The 24,101-nt window shown below is 32.1% G+C and overlaps 1 protein-coding gene across 1 annotated transcript in view; it reads right to left on the reverse strand.

Moving 5' to 3' along the window:
- sns (nephrin adhesion molecule sticks and stones) overlaps positions 1-24,101 on the reverse strand; it is a 268,329-nt gene that overhangs the window by 218,637 nt on the left and 25,591 nt on the right. The window lies entirely within an intron of this gene.

Here is a 24,101-nt window from a genome sequence, read left to right on the forward strand (position 1 = left end):
CAGTTATTACTAACAATTCAATTTTATACCTAAAAATTCGCACAATCAGACACACAAAAGTAAAAAAGGAAATTAGCATGTTCCACAGTGTTATTTATTTTTGTTTTTACAAATAATGGTATAATACACCTTATTTAAATAAGTACTTGCACCGAATGGGACTTGCATCCATAACCATCAAATCCCGAATAATGTGCATTAGTGTTTGAGCTACGAATATATATACTATTAATTAATGACGAAATAATGTCCATGCAAATCACGTTAATGTTTTGCTTAACCATATTTTGTAATTTTACACATAAGTATATTTTCAAATATTTTTATTTATTGTGTTAACTGTCAATTTATGGTGGAAATACATTAGGTATATAATTAATTTAATTTAATAAAACGCAAATTTTTATAGTAATTTTTCTACTTTAATAATTAAATCCAATTTTTTAGATGAAATGTCCCTCTGATGCGGACGAAAGCGGTCCAGATTTAATTATTTAAGTGGGAAAAGTGCTATAAAAATTGCGTTTTATTGAATTAAATTAATAATATCTTCACTTTTTTATTATTTGATCATATTCGATCATGTCAATAAATTACTTCAATACAATATGTAAGCAGAAATGAAACAGTTATAATTTGCTACAATTTGAGATTATAATATCAATGGATAATAGATAAATTTGTAAACCTATGAGGCTTAATTAACATGGCAGGTATACGTCCCATTATGGCAAATTTTTGAATAATTGGGTGAAGTATTCTGCCACATTGACATTTCTCATTAAAATAAACCTTCCTTCTTACGGGCCCTTTTAATTAATTTTGTAATAAACGTGTTAATTTGCATTTTAAAAGTAATTAGCAACAACACAATTTTGTGCGGCCCGTAAGCTATGGGTTAATCGTCCCAACATAAGTTTCTTTTTCAAACTATTGAAGCTTTAAAACTGTTCTATTAAATTATGAAATAATGATACCAGTTGGAAGTTCTTGTACATTTAAAAAATTAAAAGTGATAACCACACACATTTTACAACTACAATACCTTCGTATTTAAGTATTTAAGTAATTAAGTAATTAAGTATGGGTATACACCGTTTTTGATGATTTATAAAGTTTATATATCACTTAAACGAGTCACTATATATTTACATGTATTTAATATCATTTTTATCACACTGATTTTATGTGAATTATCAGAATTATTATTTGTGTTGCTTACTGGTTGTTGCAATGACAGACATTGTGTATTTCGCAGGGGTGCACTTTTGATTTGTACACATCCGATTGCATTACGCCCCGACAATTTTCAGGAGCGGCTCAGTATTTCGCCCTTTGAGCGGTAGGGTAGCCTGTCTTTTTGATGGGCTTGCGAGTGGAAATGAAAATTATTCAGGATTTTATAATCTGGATCGCATATTATTGAAATGCAATGCAACGGTTCTGTAGCCACAAAATTCAGTAATTATTATTAAAATTAAAACGCAAGTGTACAGTAACAAGATAATTAATTATTTTTGTTTTAATATTAGTTATTTTAAAATTTACAGCGATTTCCAAACTGGAGGCGTCTACCTGGGGAGGCACGGGACAAGGAAAGGGAGGCGCAAAAAGTTAAACAAAAATGTACCTAACCACAAGTTTACAGTTTGCAAGTGTATAGTTCATTAAACGGCCGCTTGTTATGTATAAAAAAGAGTGCTTTAAGATTTAGCTTGTTTTCAAAGCTGTGTGAAGATATGGAAGCTAATTATAGATACCTCACTTCTATACGAGTGGCACTCTCCTCAATGACACCTAGATTTGATAAACTTTGTGCTAATAAACAAGCACGCCCATCGCATTAAAAATATAATGAAACCTTGTTATTATTTTGTCAATAATTAGGTGAGTTTTTTTCTTATTTTGTATTAATTAATTGTAAAAGTGTGTGTATTAAATAAAGGGGAGGCGCCAAGATTAGATTTCTTTTTAAAGGGAGGCGTAGTAACATAAAGTTTGGAAACCACTGCTTTAACCATGGCAGTTTTTTTTAATTAAATAAATTTTATAAATACAATCTGCATAACGAAGCAGCAACAAACGTCGAAACAGAACATTTAGTCTGCTCCTAAGGTGCAGAATTAACCTGCCGTTAGTAATGTCAATTAAGAGGGCAATAATAACTGTATTCAATGAAATCGCTTTGGATATTGATATATTCCACTTTGGTGAGGTGAATTTAGATGAATGTTGGTTTATATGTTTTTAAGATTATAGTCCAATTAATTCCCTCTGTGTATTTTCATGGAGGTACTTTTTTATTTCGTTTATTCATATTACCTTGTATTTTACCACGTTTTTCTTAGCCCGTATTCTTGTTTGTCCGGTGGTTGTTTATCCAGTACAAGTCTTGCAATCGATTTTAACTAACTTCCCGACTAGCTAGACATTTAAACTTTTATAATATACCAGAACACGATGCCAATGCATTCTTTTTAATACTTTTAGCCATCGTTGAGCAGAATTGAATTCATTTTCAGTTAATTCTGTTTTGTATGGAAAGTTATTTCAGAAAAATCCGTAAAAAGTAAAAGACTAATATTGGTTGCTAAGGGGGTGGTCCTAGCAACTAAATTATTAATATATACGTGCGTTACTATGGAAATCAAAATGACATTTCAGTATTCTATATTTGTAATATAATTTGCAATTTGTAAAATAAATAAATTTTAATTTTAATTCTGTCGAGATTAATAATACAACCCTATCTTTAAGGGGAAAATCATTAACGAGCTAGTTGAAATGGGATTATTGATCCTAAGAAATATTATAATAGGTATACGAATGTAGGACCTACTAAAGTAGCGCGTTTAATTTGGTCTAATCTAAAACCGATAACTTTCCACCGAGCATGACGGTGTGAACTTACGACATGCATGTCATTAAATATGTGTATTTCAAATTAGCGAGCGCCTACTTAGCTAGAGCTGTATTGTTAAATTTAAATAATAATTTCCAACGATAAGCGTGGGACATAATAAAAATAAACTAAACCTTTTCTACTTACAGCCCATCCGTGAAATCCACGTTAAGTGCATCATTTGGAACGTGTTAATTTCGGAAAGCAATAATCCGGGGCTTACTTATTTATCCGGGTCCGGGTATGCCCGGAGAGAGCCAGCCGGAAAACGATAATGCCAACCGGATTATCGTACCAGACTTCGATGTATATGCGGTATGCGTACTTTTTTATTCTTCGCTATATTATTTTATAACATCAAATCTACGACCAATAATATAGTTTGTATATTATAACTAGGGATCCCGAACTATTTTCGATACCTATGAATCCCGGGATTGATAAATGTAATCCTGAAACTTTCGGGATTGATTTTTTTATCAATTTTTATGGAAAATAAAATAAAAACGAAAATACAACAGAAAAAATACTTTTAATAACCAATGACTACATTAGAAATAAACTGATTTTGAATGAAGTTTGAATTATACCCACGTGTACGTTGCCGATTCATTTTATTTTTTCACATAAATTAATAAAAATGAGAAAGATTGGAAAAAAACAATGCTTCGCACTATTAACAAAGTAATTCCACCATGATCTCATACGTTTTACGGCAGTTTCATATTTGGCTGACTAATTAGAATTATGAAGCGGAAAGGCCATAAGTGCACCATGATTTGCTTTACTATTTTAAATCTCGCTAACCCATTCATTAAGTCTTTACTGTCAGAAACAGCAATCTCATATTCACATTATTATTTATATTAAAATACCACTGACTTATATACTATAAAAACAGTCCATCTATTTAATTAGATAACCTCATATGAACTTGTAGTGATTTTCCAGATAAGAGAGCTGGTCATGCAGCGTCTTTCCATATCTACGGTGAAGAAGCAACGATTCACTTGATAGAGCCACGTTCTACAGACGCTTCAATAGTGTTTCATGTCTTTTCTTCAACCAGACTCTGCGCTAAGCATCACTACTAGACGCTGAGTATGGTTTAGGAAGACGCTAAAAAAATAGTGATTCTTGAAGGCTTTGTCTATGTCATATGTTCCACATTGTGACATACTGAAAACACTTCTGCATGGTGTACGTAGGACGCTTTCATATTACAACTTATAACGAAGAATGTGTACAAGATAATAGGTAAACCATCCTAAATAATCCATACTATGAGAGGTGAAATACGGAAAAAGTTCGGTCATTTTAAGCTCGAATGAAAAGTATAGGTACTGAATATATTTTACTTATTATTTCTTTTAATTGTGCCATGCCCTAGCGGAGATCGGTCACCAACAAGGCGATCTTAGATTTGGCGTCTGCTACTCGTAACAGTTTAGTGGAGCTGCACTCGCACCAATCACGGAGGTTCTTAAGCCACGAAATGCGGCGCCATCCTCTGCTACGCTTACCATTGATCTTTCCTTGAATGACAAGTTGTGGAATGCTCTACTTTTGTCCTCTCATAATGTGTCCAAAGTACTGTAGTTTCCTGGTTTTGATACTACGTAGAACTTTTCAGTTCTTTCCCATTCGATTGAGAACTTCAACATTTGTCACCCAGTCAGTCCAAGGAATTTTGAGGATGCGTCCATACAGCCACATCTCGAAAGCTTCAAATCTCCGTGACATCTCTCAACATCTCAATACCTCAACTGTTACTTATGTAAAAAGGTAATTATAACCACGGAAGTACCAAATATGTTTTTATTATCAACTTTAATAAGACAGTTGAGTGTTTACAATAAAATTATATACTGTCACGGGGTTAATATATTTTATATGTTCATGAAATTTAATAGATATTGATTTATAGGATGGAAAAAAGGCCATTAAAATGACAAATAAGCATTACAATTTTCAATTTTACAAAGTCTACAAAGTGTTCAGTTTTGGTGGTTGTACGGCTAGCGAGGCCTTAAAGAAAGAACACAAAGAATATTATATAAGAACACCTTGTTCCTTTGTGATAATAAAAAAAAAACCTGAATAATGCGCGGTCGCGACCTAATCCGCCGGCGATAGAACGAGAGCAAAAGTTAGTCGCGATTTAACTTGCTAAGCGTATCGCGTAATAACTTGCGAACTCCACTAATCACCCACTGACGCTTCGTTATGCGAAGAGGCCCCCGCGCCCCAACACAAAAGGCATGAGGCGCCGCGTCACGAGTCACGTGTCACGCGTCGCGCGTCGCTACATGTCACATTAACGTCGTCGCATGTCACGCGTGACACATATATACAGTTCGTGCCGAAAGTGGAGACGTGTTATTAAAAAATATACCGTAATAAATTGATGTTTTGCAAGCGAGCGAACAAACACGAACCTGTGCAGACAATTGATTTGTAAATAAGCTGCTTTTAAACAGAGCATATGGGCTTTTGCAGAGTGAACATTAACAAACTTTTTGCGAGAAATGGTTGTTAGTCATTCTTCCAACACGTTGGGTTTTTACACTGAGATCGAACTTATCGTTTTTGTAACCCTTATTATAAACTCTTTACAAATGTCCTAAGTATATTGTATTGAGAATTGACCGTAATACATTATATCGACGTGGATATCACGCACACTCTAGTGCACGCCAACCTAGGTCTTGGGAAGTTGCTCCTGGGACACTTTCAGCACAAATTTGAAGAGCGCCTAACGTTCGTTACGCCACGGTATACGATTGCATAACAGGTGTGGAGACGTGGCGGGTGGTGGAGGGAAAAGCAAGTATATATCTCCGGCGATCGATCCATTCTGCCGTTCGCTAATTAGATATTGAGATTCCTGTAGCGTCCTTCACTTGGTCGGATCATTATATAGCCATCTCATTTTTCCTCGATATTTTTATTGATTATGAATCTTTCCATATTTTTGTTTTCTCTTCTAACTATTTTCGTTAACTAGATCGCGAAAATGTGAAGGTAAAAAAAGGAAGAAATAAAACTATCAAGAAAATGAATCTCAATATTCGAATTTCGACAATTTTACTTACCTACTACTATTAAATGTAAGTAAGTAATAAAAATGTTATTCTTATAATTTACTATTGGAAAGTATGATAAACAATAAAATTAGCTAGTTATAGTTAGTAAACAAAAAATGAATAGCTGGTTTAAGGTACTAAAATTATTTTTAAAAACAGATTTGAAATAGGTAAGTCCCTACTCATTAATCATATACAATATTCTGCAAAACCAAAAGCATGGAGAACTTTAATAATTATAGCATGTTATTAATGGTAATTTTTATCGTTAAATACATTTTTACATGGTGCTATCGTAATATAATAAAAAAAATCTTCTGAAAGAGCTGTGAAAAAAGTAGCACGTTTACTGTTAATATTATAGATAGATGTAAATAACAAGAGATGATAAATATGAAGCAAGCTAATAGGGCTGACAGACGCCCTTTGACCTGGTGATAAAGCGGAAATTTCAGGTGCGCCTGTAGACAGCGTCGCGACGTTCGAAAAGCGACGTCGATTTTCCAAAGTGCTCCAACGCTTAAAACGGAAGTAAGTTGGCTCTGCGATCGCAGTTTTGATTACGAATTTAATTACGTGTCTTGTTTTATAATATTGGCAGATCTGAGTATATATGTGCCTACAATGGAACAGATTTAGACATATCATGATATTATTATATTACACTAAGTCACGCTACCGTTATTATTCGCAATATACGTAAATTATTAATGTGTATAACACTTAATTTTTAATCAAGATAGAGCTGTTATACTATTAATGTTGATACTAATTAACGGAATATATAGCATAGTTCATTATTTGCTTAGTAAATATAAAAGTTGTGAATTTTTGCAATTTATCAATAAAATTGTAGTATCCACAAAACAGCCGTAATATACACATAGTGTGTATAGGTTTAACATTGTATGAGTCACGTTACTTGGGAGTTCCAAATATTTTATATTTCAAAATATAATAAACACCCTGTCTACCATCATTTAGTGTGTTTTGGTGAAAATATTTGGTAAAAATGGTGAAATCAAAAGACAATAATTTATATAATACTTATTCGATATAATTTAATAAAGGTTATGATTCATTCCGTGCAATTAACAAGACATTCACAACTAATACGGAAAATTTATTCTTACTGTTAGCTTAAAAAGTCTTGACTAATTAATATATTGTGTTAAACAGTTTACCAGATATAATGGTCAGAAGGTGAGAGAGAGACTAGGAGTTGGAATTCACTGGAATATCTAAAACATCCGCCATACGGCGTACAAAGGATAACGAAAGTTAGAAAAAGCTGATCCAGAATTCTGTAGTACCTACGTTATATTCCTAAGCTATCACGATTCTTCATCGCGAAGATGACGACAATGAGGAAGAAAAACGGAAAAAAAATCTCTAGCCATCCTGTAGAGCCAAATTAGAAAATGTCCAAAGGGTAAACCTAGCTGCCATTAGATCAACGAGATGGTTTAATTAGACGGAACTACGCCTCCATCCAGATTAATTCAGTCTCATGATAACGATACTAAAAGAATTAACATTACCTGGAACAGCCTTAGAAATTTTCATAATAGAAAAAAAATTGAAAAAAACTTGAACCGTATGGGATTCGAACCCACATCTATCGCATGCCTGGTGAGTAATTTGTTCAATGTCAACTATAATAAACCTTGGTTATATGTAAATAATTGTATGTTTTACATGCTATCGCACCAGAAAGAGATGACCGTATAGCATTGAGATAAAAAAGGATGCGTTGTTCGTGATTCATAACAAACGGTGATATTCTAAATTTTATTGGATTCAAAATAAGAACATTATTTGATAGGTATGAACGACTATTACGAGCATTTACTTCCTGACCTAGTTTTGAGTCATTTAGAATTTAAAAAATATAAACATATTACGTATTTTATTTAGTCAATGCTATACAGTCATCGATGAACTATTATATGGGCAACTGCCTATGTACAATTTTCTGGACTCGAAAAATCTTCACAATTTTAGATAAATGACATTTACGCCAGTGCGATTAGAAGCTACATACATACCAACAAAGGAACAATAATAATATATATTCGAAAAAGGGTCAGAGTTTATTCCACGTATAATAAACATGACGTGTTATACCCAACACATAATGAAGGGAAGTCCAGTCCCATAATAGGTATAAAGTTGACGATGCAATAGGGCTTCGAATATGAGTCCCTAGTTACGGAACGCATTAAATGAACTACCCAGACGAGCTTTTGCGCGAGCGAGCTTTTGCACGGACGAGCTTTGTCCAACACAAGGAAACAATCTATTTAGTGTTTACACAAGGAATATAAAAAAACAAATATTTCTTATTTGGACGATGTTATGTGTGGGGTACCTGTAGTTTGACGCAAATGTAGCAGGGTATGTTGCAAACGACTAAAACACGCGCGTAAAATGACTTCGTTTACTCAGTCGTATTGCGTTATCTTATTGTGTCCGAGGTCAGGAGTCAAGGATTTATAAAGGTCTAGAGAAAGAATATTTAAGTAAATTAAGATGACATTGTATGCACAATAACAGATATCATTTGGTATACAGTTCAGGTGTAATATCCCTACCACAATAATTATTTATCAAACTATATTAACCCATAGCTTACGGGCCGCACAAAATTGTGTTTTTGCTAATTACTTTTCAAATGAAAATTAACACGTTAATTACAAAATTAATTAAAAGGGCCCGTAAGCGTTTTGTTAAATATCTAATCGTAATATTACCAATCCCCAGACGTAAAAAAACTGCTAGATAAACGCCTACGTCACCTCCTTTTTCCATTCTCAGTTCCTAATTCTTCTCTGAAAAGTATTTTTGTGGAGCGGGTTTGAAGGTGGCCAATGTGCTCACTTAGTGCCCATTGTGTAGCACTATGTGACAGCATTACTGTTCAGCGACTATCCATTATATTAAAAATTAAATAACATTATTTATTTTACACTTCACGGCTCATGCGGCCCAGTGACAGTGTAGTAAACCAGTATTGCAGTAGTAAAAGTGAAACAATCACATAAATGCCCAGGCTTTGGGAAAATCATATAAATGTATCGCGACCTCATCGGAATAGAATAATATGTAATACAAATACTTTATGCAGTCATAAATGTTTAAAATAAATATAAAGGATAACAAGGCTTTAAAATTATATAAAAAGATTATCTACAACGTTTAAGGGATGTCCTGTTATGCTCTGAAAATACCATAAAATCTTCATTTTGACCTACGTGGGGCATGTGGGCCCTTAACTATATCATGTTTGCGGACGTGTTAAATAGGTACAATTTATAATTGTATTTATCATTTTACTTTAATATCTACATTAGCACATATTTTCTTTACTACTTTCTTGTTATATTGGTTGATATTTTTGACAATTACATAAGTCATTTTTATAATTTGTATTTATTATATTGTATTATTGTGTATTGGCCAATCGCTGACCATAATATTGTTTTCTAAATAAATAAATAAATATTCTTTATTTATTTAATAACATCAAAATATGGTATATATATTTCAACGTGCAGTAGGTATTATATATTGTTACTCTTGTATCATAGATGTATTAAAAGTAGAGAGAGGCAACGATTTGGCTTCCTCATACAACTGAATGAAGCATGCCTATAACAGCCGATAACTCACGAGAAATGGCGACGCGATAAAAAAAATGCAGGGCATCACGGAGTATTTACTTTGGTCAGTATAACGTACCCATATAATATAATGTTAACGTGGAAATTTTGCCGCAAATTGATTACCAACCTGTTTCACCATACTTTTTCACCATACTTGCCGGCTTCACCATACTTTCATATACCATGCCGCCCCTAGTCTTGTATGCTTGAAATAAACACTGTTAACTATATAAACACTTATTTTACACCTAACTCAATAATCAAAAAAATAATACGCCGTAATAGAATGTATCCACTAGTGACTAGGAATATAAAAGATTCACAATATCTATATTCCACGGCAAGGCGGTGTTTAAGAAAATACCAGAACCGCTCTGTTTCACTTATTAATTCTTGACGCGCCGCCCTAAAGTTGCGCGCAATTCCCAGACGGGCATTTCACTCGCGGATGTGACTGCACGTGGGCGCAAACTCGGATGGGGCGTCAATTTTACATTCTCATTAGGTATTTAGGATTATATTTTCGCAACGGAGTAACTCCTGCGCACCCGCGGGCTTATAATAATAAATTTAAAACAACTTTCAAACGAAAATAGTTTCGTTAAAATGTTTAATTCAAGTTTTCGTTAAATTGGTCGCCTACGCGTTAAATTTTTAATTAATCTTAGCTAAGAAAGTTCACAAAGAAACTTTACGGTAAAACTGAAGTATGGCCATAATTATTAATTTTATAATAAATATTACATGACGTAAAGTTGTGATTGAGTCCCTTTACCTTCTTACCTTTCTAATAACCAATAAATTTAAACAATTTGATTTAAAATATTTAAACAAATTTGGTAATTGTAATACTATCGACCGAAGGTACTTCTTGGAATTTGAATTTAAGTATTTTTATTGTGTATAATTACTAATGATCTATTATTAGGTTTTGACGATTTATTATACGCTTATCAAGTATATTATTATTGATAAGATAGAGGGTTTTTACAAACTTCAAACTTCAACTATTCATAATTTGTTTGTTATATTTTTTTATTGACATAATAGGTAGGTAATAAAGTTTTTACCTACTTTATCGTATTGATTTGTTATATAAGTTAGAGTTAATAGTATTCGTTAACAGTGTGTATTTGCCTTTTGCTGAGTGTACATAGTGCCTGAAGATGCCGAAAGGCGAAACCCGGGTCGCAAAAAAACAACTCAAATGGAATAGTACAAAACTTAAATCCATTAGAATTTAAATATGGTAATGCCTGTTATATTTATAACATTGGGAGATACCAAGAGGTTCTTGGAGCCGCGTCGTGGTGTCCATATGCTCCAACCAAGGGGCGCATATGGCTGAAGAAGAAGTTACCTACTTATTCGAATGGTACTATATGTAACCATAAAACTGTTAACGTGAGCGGTTTATAAAATATGATTAAAATTATAAATATTAGATTTATTATGATAATAGATTTTTTTTGACGGGAATATAATATTGTATACCTCGTCAGCTTTAAAACATCGCGGCATCAACGTGTTGGCTGATTGTTTTGATGTTTTGTTATAGGTACTGTTTGTAGGGTTAATACTGTTTTTTGTGATTATTCATCTAAATACTTAGTTAAAATAACAATTTCATTGTATAAATTTGATGCTTGTTTGCTATCAATGAATCCCGCATGCTACATAATGTGCAGCTAATTTAGTCATTATCTCTATGCTAATAATATGTTCAGTTTATCTTTTATATATTTAGGTATACTTACATGTTTTATGTTATTATTATAATATCGTATAGGTACATACTTATCTATTTTTTAAAGTGGTTTAATACAGCATTATTTTACTAATTTAGTAATTCATGAACCGAATTGAAGACTCATAAGTTATAACTTATAACGTTACCTACATAATAATATTATAATATGTTAGTATAGTCAACACTAGAGAATCCAATCCCGAGCCAAATTTTTGATCCCGGGATTTCGGGATTACAATTTGACGATCCCGGGATTGGCATTTTTCGATAGTTAATATAATTTTTTTATATATACAAAAAACATTGATAAAATCGGTCAAAAATAAATCTTGTATAATTAAATTTATATACTATTTAAGACATTTATTGTTAATATTGTGTTAAGTGTTTACATATATTATATGAGATTGCTATTTCTGATAGTAAAGACGTAATGAATGGGTTAGGGAGATTTAAAATAAGTAAATCATGGTTTATGACCTTTCTGCTTCATAAATCTAATTAGTCAGCCAAATATGAAACTGTCGTAAAACGTCTGAGATCATGGTGGAATCACTTTGTTAAAAGTGCGAAGCATTGTTTTATTACAATCTTTCTCATTTTTATTAATTTATGTGAAAAAATAAAATGAATTGGCAACACACGTGGGTATAATTCAAACTTCATTCAAACTCAGTTTATTTCTAATGTAGTTATATGTAATTAAAAGTATTTTTTCTGTTATATTTTCATTATTATTTTATTTTCACATAAAACTTGATAAAAAAATCAATCCCGAAAGTTTCGGGATTATGTTTACCAATCTCGAGATTCATAGGTATCGAAAATAGTTCAGGATCCCGGGATCCCAGGATTGGAAACCCTAGTCAACACTGATTTAAAAAATAAATGTTATTTATAATAAAAACAACTTAAATTACAATGAGGTCAAATTTCGTTTCCCAGTTTCAACTCAATATTTGACGAGATCATTCAGTTTTATTTCAGTTTCAAGTACCTAGATAAAAAGAATTTTGTCAAAGAATAAGGACTAAATAGGTAATTAATATTTCTTTTATAATATGACAAATAAATATTTACGATGGAAGGATAATGGTTTTCATTTCTTATCTTCCGTTAAATATCCGGTGTTTAAGTATATGGAAGTACGTTTCTAATATATCTAGCATTATTATTTTAAAATGCCGGAAATGCTATTTGTCAATTTTTTTTAAATAATCAATTTATCATGAATTTTTCAAAGTGACATTTGCCATTGCTGTGCAATATTGCATGGCCCCTTTGGAATCCCCACCAACTTGAATATCAAATCTAAATACAAAAAAAACTCACAATAGAAAAATTGTGAAAAGTAATGCATCTTTCTTTAACAGTTCTCTATTTCCCTGTCTCAAATTTCCCACCCCTTTCCACCGCCCTTACGTATCTTCCAGTTCAAAGAATGAAATATCTGTAATGAAAAAAAACCTGTACAGGGTGTAATGTAAACCCATCCCCAAGAGAGTTTACTTGAATTGGAGTAGAGTACAGACGTCGATTGGCACATGAGACGAATTTAGATGTTTCAAATGACAAAAAAATATTATTATGCCTTGTCGCACTGACTCAAAAAAAACTAATATGGTGGGTAATAGTCAATCATGGGATCCCGAAATCCCGGGATTAAAACTATATGTTTCTTACTATTCTGGAATTTAATAATAAGTAAAAGTATTAAAGTAAATATTATTTGATTGTAGACAAAAGCTCCAACGGGATAAGAGGAAAAATATAGAATTATAAAACTTAAATTCTTGGAGGTATTTTTTGGTTGCATACATTTATATTATATTGTGTATGTATGTATTAACAGAAAATGTCATTTATTTCGCATTAATTCCGGTATTGCATTTATTGTCTGGGATTGAATTCCTTAGTAGTAGAGGTTGTTGAGAAAATTCGTCTCGAATATTCTCGACAAATAATCAGAAAGGGTGAATCGCGAAGTTCGAGCTTAAAAAATCCTCGAATTCGATCGCAGATTTAGCCCGCAGAAAATTTGGACCGCATAGGTTAAAAAAATAAATCTTTATTAATTATACGTAGGTATTTCGAAAATTCTCGAGAAAAACAAAATCCTGAATTAGAGAATCTAAAAAGTCGAGAAAACGTAAACTCAACTGGGTAGGCAACGAGAATACAGTGTACATATTGTGAACGAAGTATATATAATATCTATATAAAATAAAATTCAATCATACGTATTTTTGAGACAAACTGTAATGCCCCGAGAGAAAATTTGGTAGGTATAGTGAGCAATGGTAGGAACCTATATAGTTTGTTTTCAAATATCTAAGAAAACAAGGGAGTAAAATCAAGTATGGTTATCTGGAATTGAATAGAATTTATTAATGGTATATTATATATAACAAGAGTAGCTAAAAAAACTAACCATTTTTTTTAAAGTTAATTAGGTTTTTAAAAATGAATTCCATTTAAATAACATTTTTTTTTTAAATTGGTGATCTTTAAAAACAAGAATTACCCAGTAGATACCTAGTTAATGCCTTATATAACCATATCATGCTTATATCCTGTTCATATTAATCCTACTCTTTGCATTCATTAATGGTTAGGCCTAGCGTAGATATTAACACAAGTGATTGCAACAGATCGCACTTAAGCAGATAAGCACTTGCAATTGAATCCCAGATACCTACCCACTGATCACCTCACAGCGACGAATGTTTAGTTGACTAATCATGGGATTGTTTGAACTTGGTGAATGGATGGTCGTTGCGCCGAACTGCGGATTGAACGACTAAGTCACAACATGTGTATTGCGCGGTGTACAGAGGTGGAAAAGTTGCTGCGACGTGTGGTTTATCATGGGCAGGCAGCATAACTGTCAAATCCGATTGATAATACAGTGAATAAATTATATGTGTAGGTATCGACTTCGGCGGTAGATAGGTAATGCAGATGAAAGACGGTCGTGGTGGTTCGTGATGATGGACAAGTGCGAGTTTATTTACTGTTACATAAGTACAGGGGTACAATCGGTAGGTACAATATAATAAATACAATGACAATACGGAGCGATTTGTTTCTACCAGAAACTTATAATCGAATTACCTTTCAATCAATTGTGATGCGTTATTTATCGACGCACTCACAATCAAAAGAATATTTAGGAAATAATTAATATAATTGAGTCAGCTACTATATGGAGTTTGCGTCATCGGATATAGTTGAGTATGTGGAAAAATGGATATCGCGGAAATAATCTGCAGTAAGCTATTTACTGAGTTTACAATAATTGGATCCTCCGGGAAATGGATATTATTAGAGAATTTGTACTTTTGGTAATATATTTAATATCGCTGATCAATAGGCTTAAACGGAATTAGTTGATTATCACCATATATTAAATCTTTCTAGTAAATAAATATGCGTTAAGATCTACCATAAATAACTTAACTGAGATGTGGCGTAAAAATTACCGTGTGTATCACACCTTGTGCTGAGACTGTTTGAAATGAAAGAAGTGTGCGTTGATATAAAAATAAATAATTTAATAATAACACTGTATACATAGTATCTCAGCTTTTGGCAAGTGCACACACTGTACGTGGTCGCGAACATAGCCAGAGGTGCAACGGGTGGAAGACGGTGGTTGAACTACTCCCTGAAACATCTCTTCAATATTCTGAGTGAAATTTCGCTTGGGTGGGCATTGCGAGCGGGCTAAACGGAGGTAGGGGGTTTGTTCTGAAGAAAGAAGTTTAAAAGTATTTAAAACTGAGGAATATCTAGGAAAAGTCGATAGATTATAATTATTCCCTTCGTTTTTGAAGAAGTATTCATTTAATCTCTGTAGGTACTATTTTTGCGTCTCTGGAATGTCACTGTATGATTTGCTAAAATACTAGCGCAATTTTTATAATACTAAATGAAAAGTTTTTTTTTCTGTATAATTTTCACATCAGTGTATATCTGTCATTTTGCATGGTGTGAGCAAAGAATTCTTATCTTTTTCCACAGTGAATGATATTCCTTTTCTATGTAGTACTCTTTTCACAATAATCTAATAATATATATTGAACCCTTTTGTCTTTTACTATGGACTAGTTTATTTTATACGACGAATTTATTAATCGCACTTCAAGCAACATTCTACATAATACAATATAATAATTATGTACTAGGTCGTAAATAAAAGTAAAGATAACTAAGTGAGAGTAAATAAAATGATTTTTATTAATAGAACATTTCAACATTTTGTAAAATCTTGAACACCTATACCTAGCCGACAGATGTTAAGGTCCAGAAAGAGAAATTACAAACTATAGGGACTATAGCTAAAGTAGGCAGTGACACTGTATCAATGTCTGGCAAGTTGCCTTATGTGATCTACTTATCGCCTCAAACTATTGTGCAAACGAATAAGTACACATTTCTTAAAAAAAACTCCATCACTATGACGTTATCGTGTAGATTTTAAATGCAATGAAAGAAGAAACACATAGTGCGTAGTAGGTGGCGATGTAGATTACTGCCTACTGAATTCCTTAATCCCTTCATTTGCAAAGCTTTCGCAAGGAGCTTGCCAAATCTCGATTGGTAAACATTGGAATAACGCATGAAACTTGCAATAAACAACCAGCGAGCTTTTATTTAAGTGTTATAATTTATATCAACCATGTATATTATACAGTACATATTAATACACAGTGTAAACATATTAATGCATTAAATATTACCAAACTTAAGAGAGCACGATATTTTTATTGATTATGTACAATTAAAACAAGACAGCTTCATTGAGTCAGGGAAGAAGTTTATTGAGTTTGAAAAAAGCTGAATCGGCGAAAGCTAAGACCGGAGCTTTTTCCGAATACAAAGAGAGAATGAATGACACGGCCTCGGGCGACTTTCACTCGAACAAAGATGGGTAGGCTTCACACTTCACACCCCTCAATATTCTATAATCTAGCGTAAGGGGAGGGCACAGGGGGCGTCTCTTTGTTTTTAGGCGGGAACGAGAAATTCGTAATTAATTTTCTATTTATTATCGCGCCGCCTGTCGTTCCAAATACTTCGCGGCAAAAAAATCCGCGAAAAATTTCACACGCTTTTCATACACGGCAGTTTTTGATTAAAACTTTCGTAGAACAAAACTTCGTCTTAATTTATACTAAAAAATTCCTACATAATTATTATAAAAATAGTTTGAATAACTACTAATCTGCTAATAATATTTTTTTATCTAAGCACTATTAAGTGTCGACTCGTAAAAACGAACAGCGTGAGGATATTTTTTTTATTTTTTTGTATTAAATTGTAAGTCAAAAATAACTACTTTCCATAGCCATTTTCTTCCAGTTACAAAAAAAAATATAGGCGAGATGATGTTTCAAAATTATTGTGAACTTTTTCATCCGAATATAATAGAATTTTTTCTTCAAGCAACTTTTTTTATCGAAATGAAAGTTAAATTAAACCACTTGTAAAACTCGCCAAGTCCACGGTTGAAAACAAACCGAAGATAATATTTTTTTTTTTGAAAATTATTTCTGTATGTCCCAACGTAACCAAAAAAGATTGGATATTTTTCAAAGTAATTTAGTAGGTTTTTTATTGAACACATAAGGTTTGTTTGAATTTGTACATTATCATATTTTTAACTGAATCATAGCAATAAAATAAAGGAAAAATATACTGAATTAAAATTATTAATTTGTATGTAGGTACCCAAATCCTAGATATACTAAGATTACGGTGTAACAATCTAATAATCACATGAAAATAAATTAATATTACTATATATTTAAATAATTTTAAAACTGAATTTACACAATAAATCTTTAATTTAATTATGGAATCAATGGAAGTAAAGATTTTGCTTGTATCCTCAAATAGAATATCCGATGTGCAATGTGTTCATACTAAAGAACAGCTATTCAATGACGCAGTATTTGGGGGTTCGGATTATAGGAGAAAAAATATTATACTCAGAGCATTATTTTAAACACATGAACACAATATTAATTGATTTAAAAAAACATGAATGTGAATTAGTAGAATGGAAAAAATACGGTTCCTATGTAGATTATATATTCCGAATTAAAATTCCCTCAAACTAAATAACATTTACAAAATATAAATATAATATTTTAATATAATTGAGATGTTAAAGATTGATATATTAGCTATAGATATTTATATGGTAGGTACCTACCTACCAGTAGCGAAGGGTGGAGGTAAGCTGTTAAGATCCGCCATTAATCGTACACATTAAACTTTGTTACAATGTCATAATTGTGTTTCTACCAAAAACCTAACTTTATTTAGACATTGTTCTTGTTTTTTTTAATTATTAAATTGTGTAACTATTTTGAAGTACATATTGGGTGCCTATTATTTTTATCAACTAATGTTTCTACTAACTACCAACCTAACTTCATTTAGATATAGTTATTATTTAAAGTAGTAACTATAATACTATAACAGTTATTATAATATGAATTTATTAAAAATAATTTTGTTGCTTATGACTATTTTTCTTTCACCCAGCATCGGATAGATCCTGGACAATGACATTATATAAAATAAATAAATATCTAGTTTTTTGTGTTTATTCAGATGTACTTATAAGAATGTTATGCTATCAATTTGATATTAAATACGCCCCTTTCTCTTTGCTTATACAATTTTATGGATCCGCAAAGTATAGTTTTACTTATCACAGTAAAGGAAATCAGAGAATTATGAAACTTAATTACTACCTTCCAGCAGCGAAGTGTGGAGGTTGGCTGTTAAGACCTGCCATAAATAATCCACATTAAACTTTGTTAGTCACACGTATTTGTTTTTATTGAACTAAGACTTGAATTTACAGATGGTATTGGTTAGTTATTAAAAATCAATTAAACTCTGCCTAAACCAAACCATACTAGTTTTAGTATATATTGGGCGATACAACAAAATTGTGTACACTTTTTCATGCATACTTATTTGTTTTCGTTGGATTGAGAATACATATTATAAATATTGTTGGTTCTTTTTTTAAATTCATTAAGCCCTCCCTGCCTAAGCCAAACTATAATAGATAAAAAATATTATTGTATCTATAAAAATTATGTATGATTTAATTGCATAATTTTAGATATTTATGGATAAACGAGTATTTTTTGACTATTATCTATTATGGCTTGGTTTTCGTAGGGTTTAATTGAATTTTAAATACTAATCAAAAACATTTGTAAATAGTAGTATAATTTCAATGAAAACAAATACGTATGACTGACAAAGTTCAGTGTGAATTATTTATGGCGGATCTTAAGAGCCTACCTCCACCCTTCGCCACTGCTACCTACTATAAGCAAATGTTTAGAAACATAATAAAAATTAACAAAAAAGTTGTGATTGATTTAAGTATTGTATGTATTATTTCATTTGAATTGTTTTTTGGATTGCACCTTTCTGTGCTTTCACAACTGTGCACAATTCTCATTATAGTAAAAATACAACTGATGCAAGATTAAATAGTTAATTACGCTTATATAATAAAATTAAAATACATACACAGTCAGTAGCTATAATTTGTACCGAAAGGCGAATTCCGGGTCGCTAAAACAATACCAATAGAATATAGTACTTAAACTAGCGCTAAATACCATTCAAAACCATTGCGGACTGCATAACCGTCGTCCAAGAATCTCACCCGAGCTATCTCTCTCCAGAATAGGTACAAAACATAAATCAAATAAGACAGTAAATTCTAATTCTATGCAATTGAAGGCCTCTTATGTTCTAGGTAGATAGTGTTGATTACCAATAATTAATACTTATAGATTTGGTGATGTGCTTTCTTCTTCTTTCGACCATGTCTGATCCTAATAGGATCATATGGACCTCTACAGAGTGGAGGTTTGTATTAACAGATTTTGTTTTAACGAGAAATGGATGTCAGCCACTTGCTCAACCTATTAAGTCCATACTCTGACTCATACACAAACTGAAAAACAATATATGTGTACTTGCCAGACCCTTAATCCACGCGGCTATCGTGGGTGTCTTTGATGATGATGATGTTTTAGATTGTCATTATATTATACAATGCTGTCAAGTCAAGGTGTTAAGTCACCGATGGAAAAAATACCAGTATATAATATTTATTCGACTGTGAGGTGCTATTAAACATTGCTCGGTAGTACTAGTTATTTATGTTAGTAGGTTTAAGGATGGGTGAAGATTTTTAGTAGGAAAATTTATTGGGAGAATTTCTCATATATATTATGGAAGTTGACAGGGCAAAATGTTTTGAGGAAGTAGCTCTAAAATGTAACATAGCGCCTGCTAATTTATGTCGTTTGTATAACACACGCGTGATAATGTGTTTAATATTTCATTACATATAAATGTACAGTGTGCATATACGCGAATTAATGCCGAGTCGAAAGTCGAGCGCCTTCCTAATTCCACTGAATTCCGAGGATTCGTTAGGGCGCCTTACTTTCGTTCTAACATTCGCTCCTCCGAATTTACATGTTATTTGTATTTTTAATTTCTCCAGGGACGTAGTGTGCAGGGGGGCAGAAAAGCAAGGGCGTTGTACGAGAGGGGGGGGGGGACTTTAAAAGACACTTGGCTTAAAAGTTTGTCTCTCTTGCGTATTTTGCGCCGGCGATAGGTACCCGTGTGACGATATAGTTTAATTTTAAATATGGGGGATATAATTGGGTATTGGCATCCTACATATTAGGAGAATATTATATTGCTTCTAGTCTCCAATAGTTTAAAATTAGATTAGCACTATATATTCATAGGTATATATTATTTAAAAAATTACATTAAGCACCGGTAAATCATATCTTCATGATGATAGTAGGCAATGTATTGATATGCAATTTTTCTAAAGACGTTTATTGTACGAACAAATAAATTTAAAATAAAATAAGTATACCAATAGAAATTCAAAACAAACAATATGATCATTTTTTTTCGCTAATTTTTAACACAAGAAAAATTAAATAATATTCAAATGGATTTAAATTCAAATTTCATCAAGTACCGTCGGGCGATAGTATACTTGCATACTTATATTATTATAAGCATTTACATAAGGTTTCGTCAAAGGGGATTAAAAAAATTGACAATGTAGTAAGAAGGATCCGGTTATTATATTTATAATATAAATATACACTACGTTATATTATTATTTTCGATCCCAAGAGGATCATATTATGGGCATCTACAGAGTATGGGTTGTATAATATATTATATATATTTTTATTTTTAGGATAAATTGATGTTAGCCACTTGCTCCAACCTATGGGTCCATAATCTGGGCCTGATCAGTCATAGCAGAAAAAAGTAAAAATAAATAAATTTGGGTTCGTTGTTTCCTTTCAATCCCATATTTTTAATCAATAGATAAATATCATCATCAGCCGGGGTCAATCCACTGCTGGATGAAAGCCTCCCCAAGCTTCTTCCAACTCTCTGGGTCATGTGTCATTCGCTGCCACGTATTTCCACCGAAATGTATCAGTTCGTTAATCCAGCGGTTTTAAGGCGACCCTGTGACCGTTTCGTGCCCCTTGGATTTACCATTGGATGACGGCATTTTGATAGATAAATATATTAAATAATAACAAATTTTGATTATGATTTTAAATTCATGATAAAAATTAAAAATACTCATTACTTAAAGGAATTATTTTAAACCTATGTGTATAATATTACATAGTGGTGGGATTTTCTTTAACAATTATAACGAATTGAAATATAAGTAAATACTTTCATTATCTTTAAAAAAATAATTACACATATTTGAAAAATTTATTGATTTTACTGCACAGTAAAATAAATTAGTAAAAAAAGGTATTTTCAAATAAATAAATTTAGTAATACACAAAATTATAATATATATGATATTAATCATTCTATATCTACCAAGTGATTATAAGTAAATTAATAAATTTATTATGTTATTTAAGCGTGGCAAAGACTCCACTGGGCGGGAAACATCAAGAACGGACGACAAGTCAGCAGACAAACTCGAAGAGACGATAGTATGACGAGAGGTTACGACTCCGGTGACTGTTTCGAGTAGTAAAGTAAGTACCTCTCAGTGGCGAAGGCTCCATCCTAGGCGATTATTTAAAGCCTACCTCCTAAGAAAAATATATCTTCATGTATTTGATTTATATTAAAATAGGTAAATAAAATATATGTATGCAAAATATAAAACAATTGAGAGTCATTTATCGTCAGAATTTAGAATACCGTTTAATTTATTTTAGTTTAAAAAATAAAAAAAATAAGTGGCCACAAGCGCGATCTATTTTCAACTGAATTAGCTTCGAATTCCGATCGACAGAATCCAAACTACATTTTGTATCTCTATGACGTCACATAACAAGCATGTCTGTAAATTTGAACCGGCTCGATAAGCGCTACAGAATACGCTTACTGTAGGCCCCACTCTTTAGGAATATGTTTATTGTCGATGTCTGTCACTATAAGCAAATAATAAATACATAAAATGATTTAAAAAAATAATTTCTGTTGGATTCAATGAGATATAATTAAAAATTGATTTTAAAAATTAAAAATAATTGTATCTTGTGATGTGTGTCATTGTGTTGTGTACATATTCATTAGTAGTAATATTGGATTATCTCCTTATTAGCCGTAAGTATGTTTACCAACCTATCTCTTTCCAAAAGTCACCCTTCGCCACTGGTACTTCTAGATGGTGGGGAGCAATTTAGAAGTCGTTCAGTTTAGTGTAGTACCAGACGTGATGCTGCTGATGATGATTATTATTCTATTGTATGTATGTACATAGATTACAAAGAATATTATCGCCAATCTGTGATATATTATGTAAACAGTACCTAACTTGACGGACAAAATTGGCAAATTAAGTTGTTTACAAGCATTTCGTCTGAATTAGGTACTAAAAAAAGTTTGCCTGCCAAAGGAACCCGTTATTAAAAAAATATTGAAATATATTCCTACGTAGCTCACTAATATTCATTAATTTAATGGTTCCCATACTTTGGGACATAAAATAGCGTAAATAGAAATTGTCTTGAGTTTGTACAGGCCGTGTTGGGTAGCGTGGGGCAAGATGTAACAGCGGGTATTTTTTGACACGTGAAAAATCGCACACTCGCTTGCTTTTCTCCGTTTCGCTTATTTTATTCTGCTTTGTTTTATTTCCAAAACAAATTTACTCCGCCTCTGAATGAACAATAAAAAGTTAAAGAAGTCTATTCAATTGTATTCGCAATACGATCATCATCAGCCGTCATATATATATGTTAATATTAACGCAAATTCATTTTTTCAGTTTTTTTAAAGTATCGGAAATTTTATACCTGTTAATTCTTGACTTTTAAATTATTTTTTTTTACATACCGTGTACATTACAAATTATACATTTAAGACGTTGAGAAAATGACACTTAGAAACAAAGAAATAGTCTAAAGAAGAAATAAATATAATATGCAGTATCACAAAAACAGCATGAAAAGTAAATTCAAAGGTACAAAAATTATAAAAAAATATTAATTATAAAGCATGAAAGCACACCGAATGAGCTAAGTGATTAATAATTTAAGAAAACTGGTACCTTAGTGAGTATCAATTTTAAAAATTGTTAAGTTTGACCTCATTTAAAAAAAGTTGCAATAAAATTAATGAAAGTAAATTATTCAGTATCATGACGTAGCCCCAGCACACCCACCGCAGCGAAAAGGCAAAACCGATGACATTATAATATTAATTGATATTAAGTACCGAAAAGGCGAAAGGGGTGAGGGGAAACCCCAGCTCTATAATACGATTACGTCACGAGGATAACTGGGGCAGAATCAACGCAAGGCTCACACGAATGGGTGGCGCTGAAAGAAATCGTAGAGGCCTACAACTAGCAGAAATATATATTATATAATGGAACACAATTATATTTTAACAACCTTGGTTCACGGTCTTCTTCTACGGCCCTATCCGCCCCTTAGTTAGTGGAGCATAATATGGACACAACACTGCACCTCCAAGAATCCCTGTTGCTCCAATTCCAGGTCATACCAGCTTTCCATAGCTTCACAGTATACACTCTATAGCAGGGTTAGCGAACCGTTTTACGTATGCGTGCCAAAATTTCTCAAAAAATAATTTTTGACTGCTTGATGTGCCGAGCAGTTTTTCATAAGGAAAAAATAAAAAAATACATAGTTTAAATAATTGCTCCCATAACTTGAGGCATTCTCTCGCTACAGTAGTCCCAAGCATTGTAAAATGATTGTGAATCATTAGAGGTTAGAGATTAAGAGGTTTCCCCGCCGCCTGATGAGGTCAGTGCGATAATATTATGTGTGAAGCATAAAACTGAAGGACTGATCTATGTCATTTAAATTAAACGTAATGCTTATTCTTGAAGATTATCTGCCTATTATTTTTTATACAATGCAATCAGTCATTTCTACACGAATTTCGTCATTCCCGTTTACGCATCGATTGGTAAAACATATTATTAAAAATCGAATAAAATACGCATGGCTATGTCGTCATTATTTTTTAATATTATATAATGTATATTTTATTTGTATAACTTTTTTGTAAACAAAAAATGGTAAGAACGGTCAAAAATGCAACTAGGAACTACCATATGGATGCCATTTTGAAAACGACGTTCGAATGTC

This window comes from Rhyacophila brunnea, unplaced genomic scaffold (genome assembly GCF_057557595.1).
Source record: "Rhyacophila brunnea isolate RB1 unplaced genomic scaffold, BYU_Rbru_1.0 scaffold_4, whole genome shotgun sequence".
NCBI lineage: Eukaryota > Metazoa > Arthropoda > Insecta > Trichoptera > Rhyacophilidae > Rhyacophila > Rhyacophila brunnea.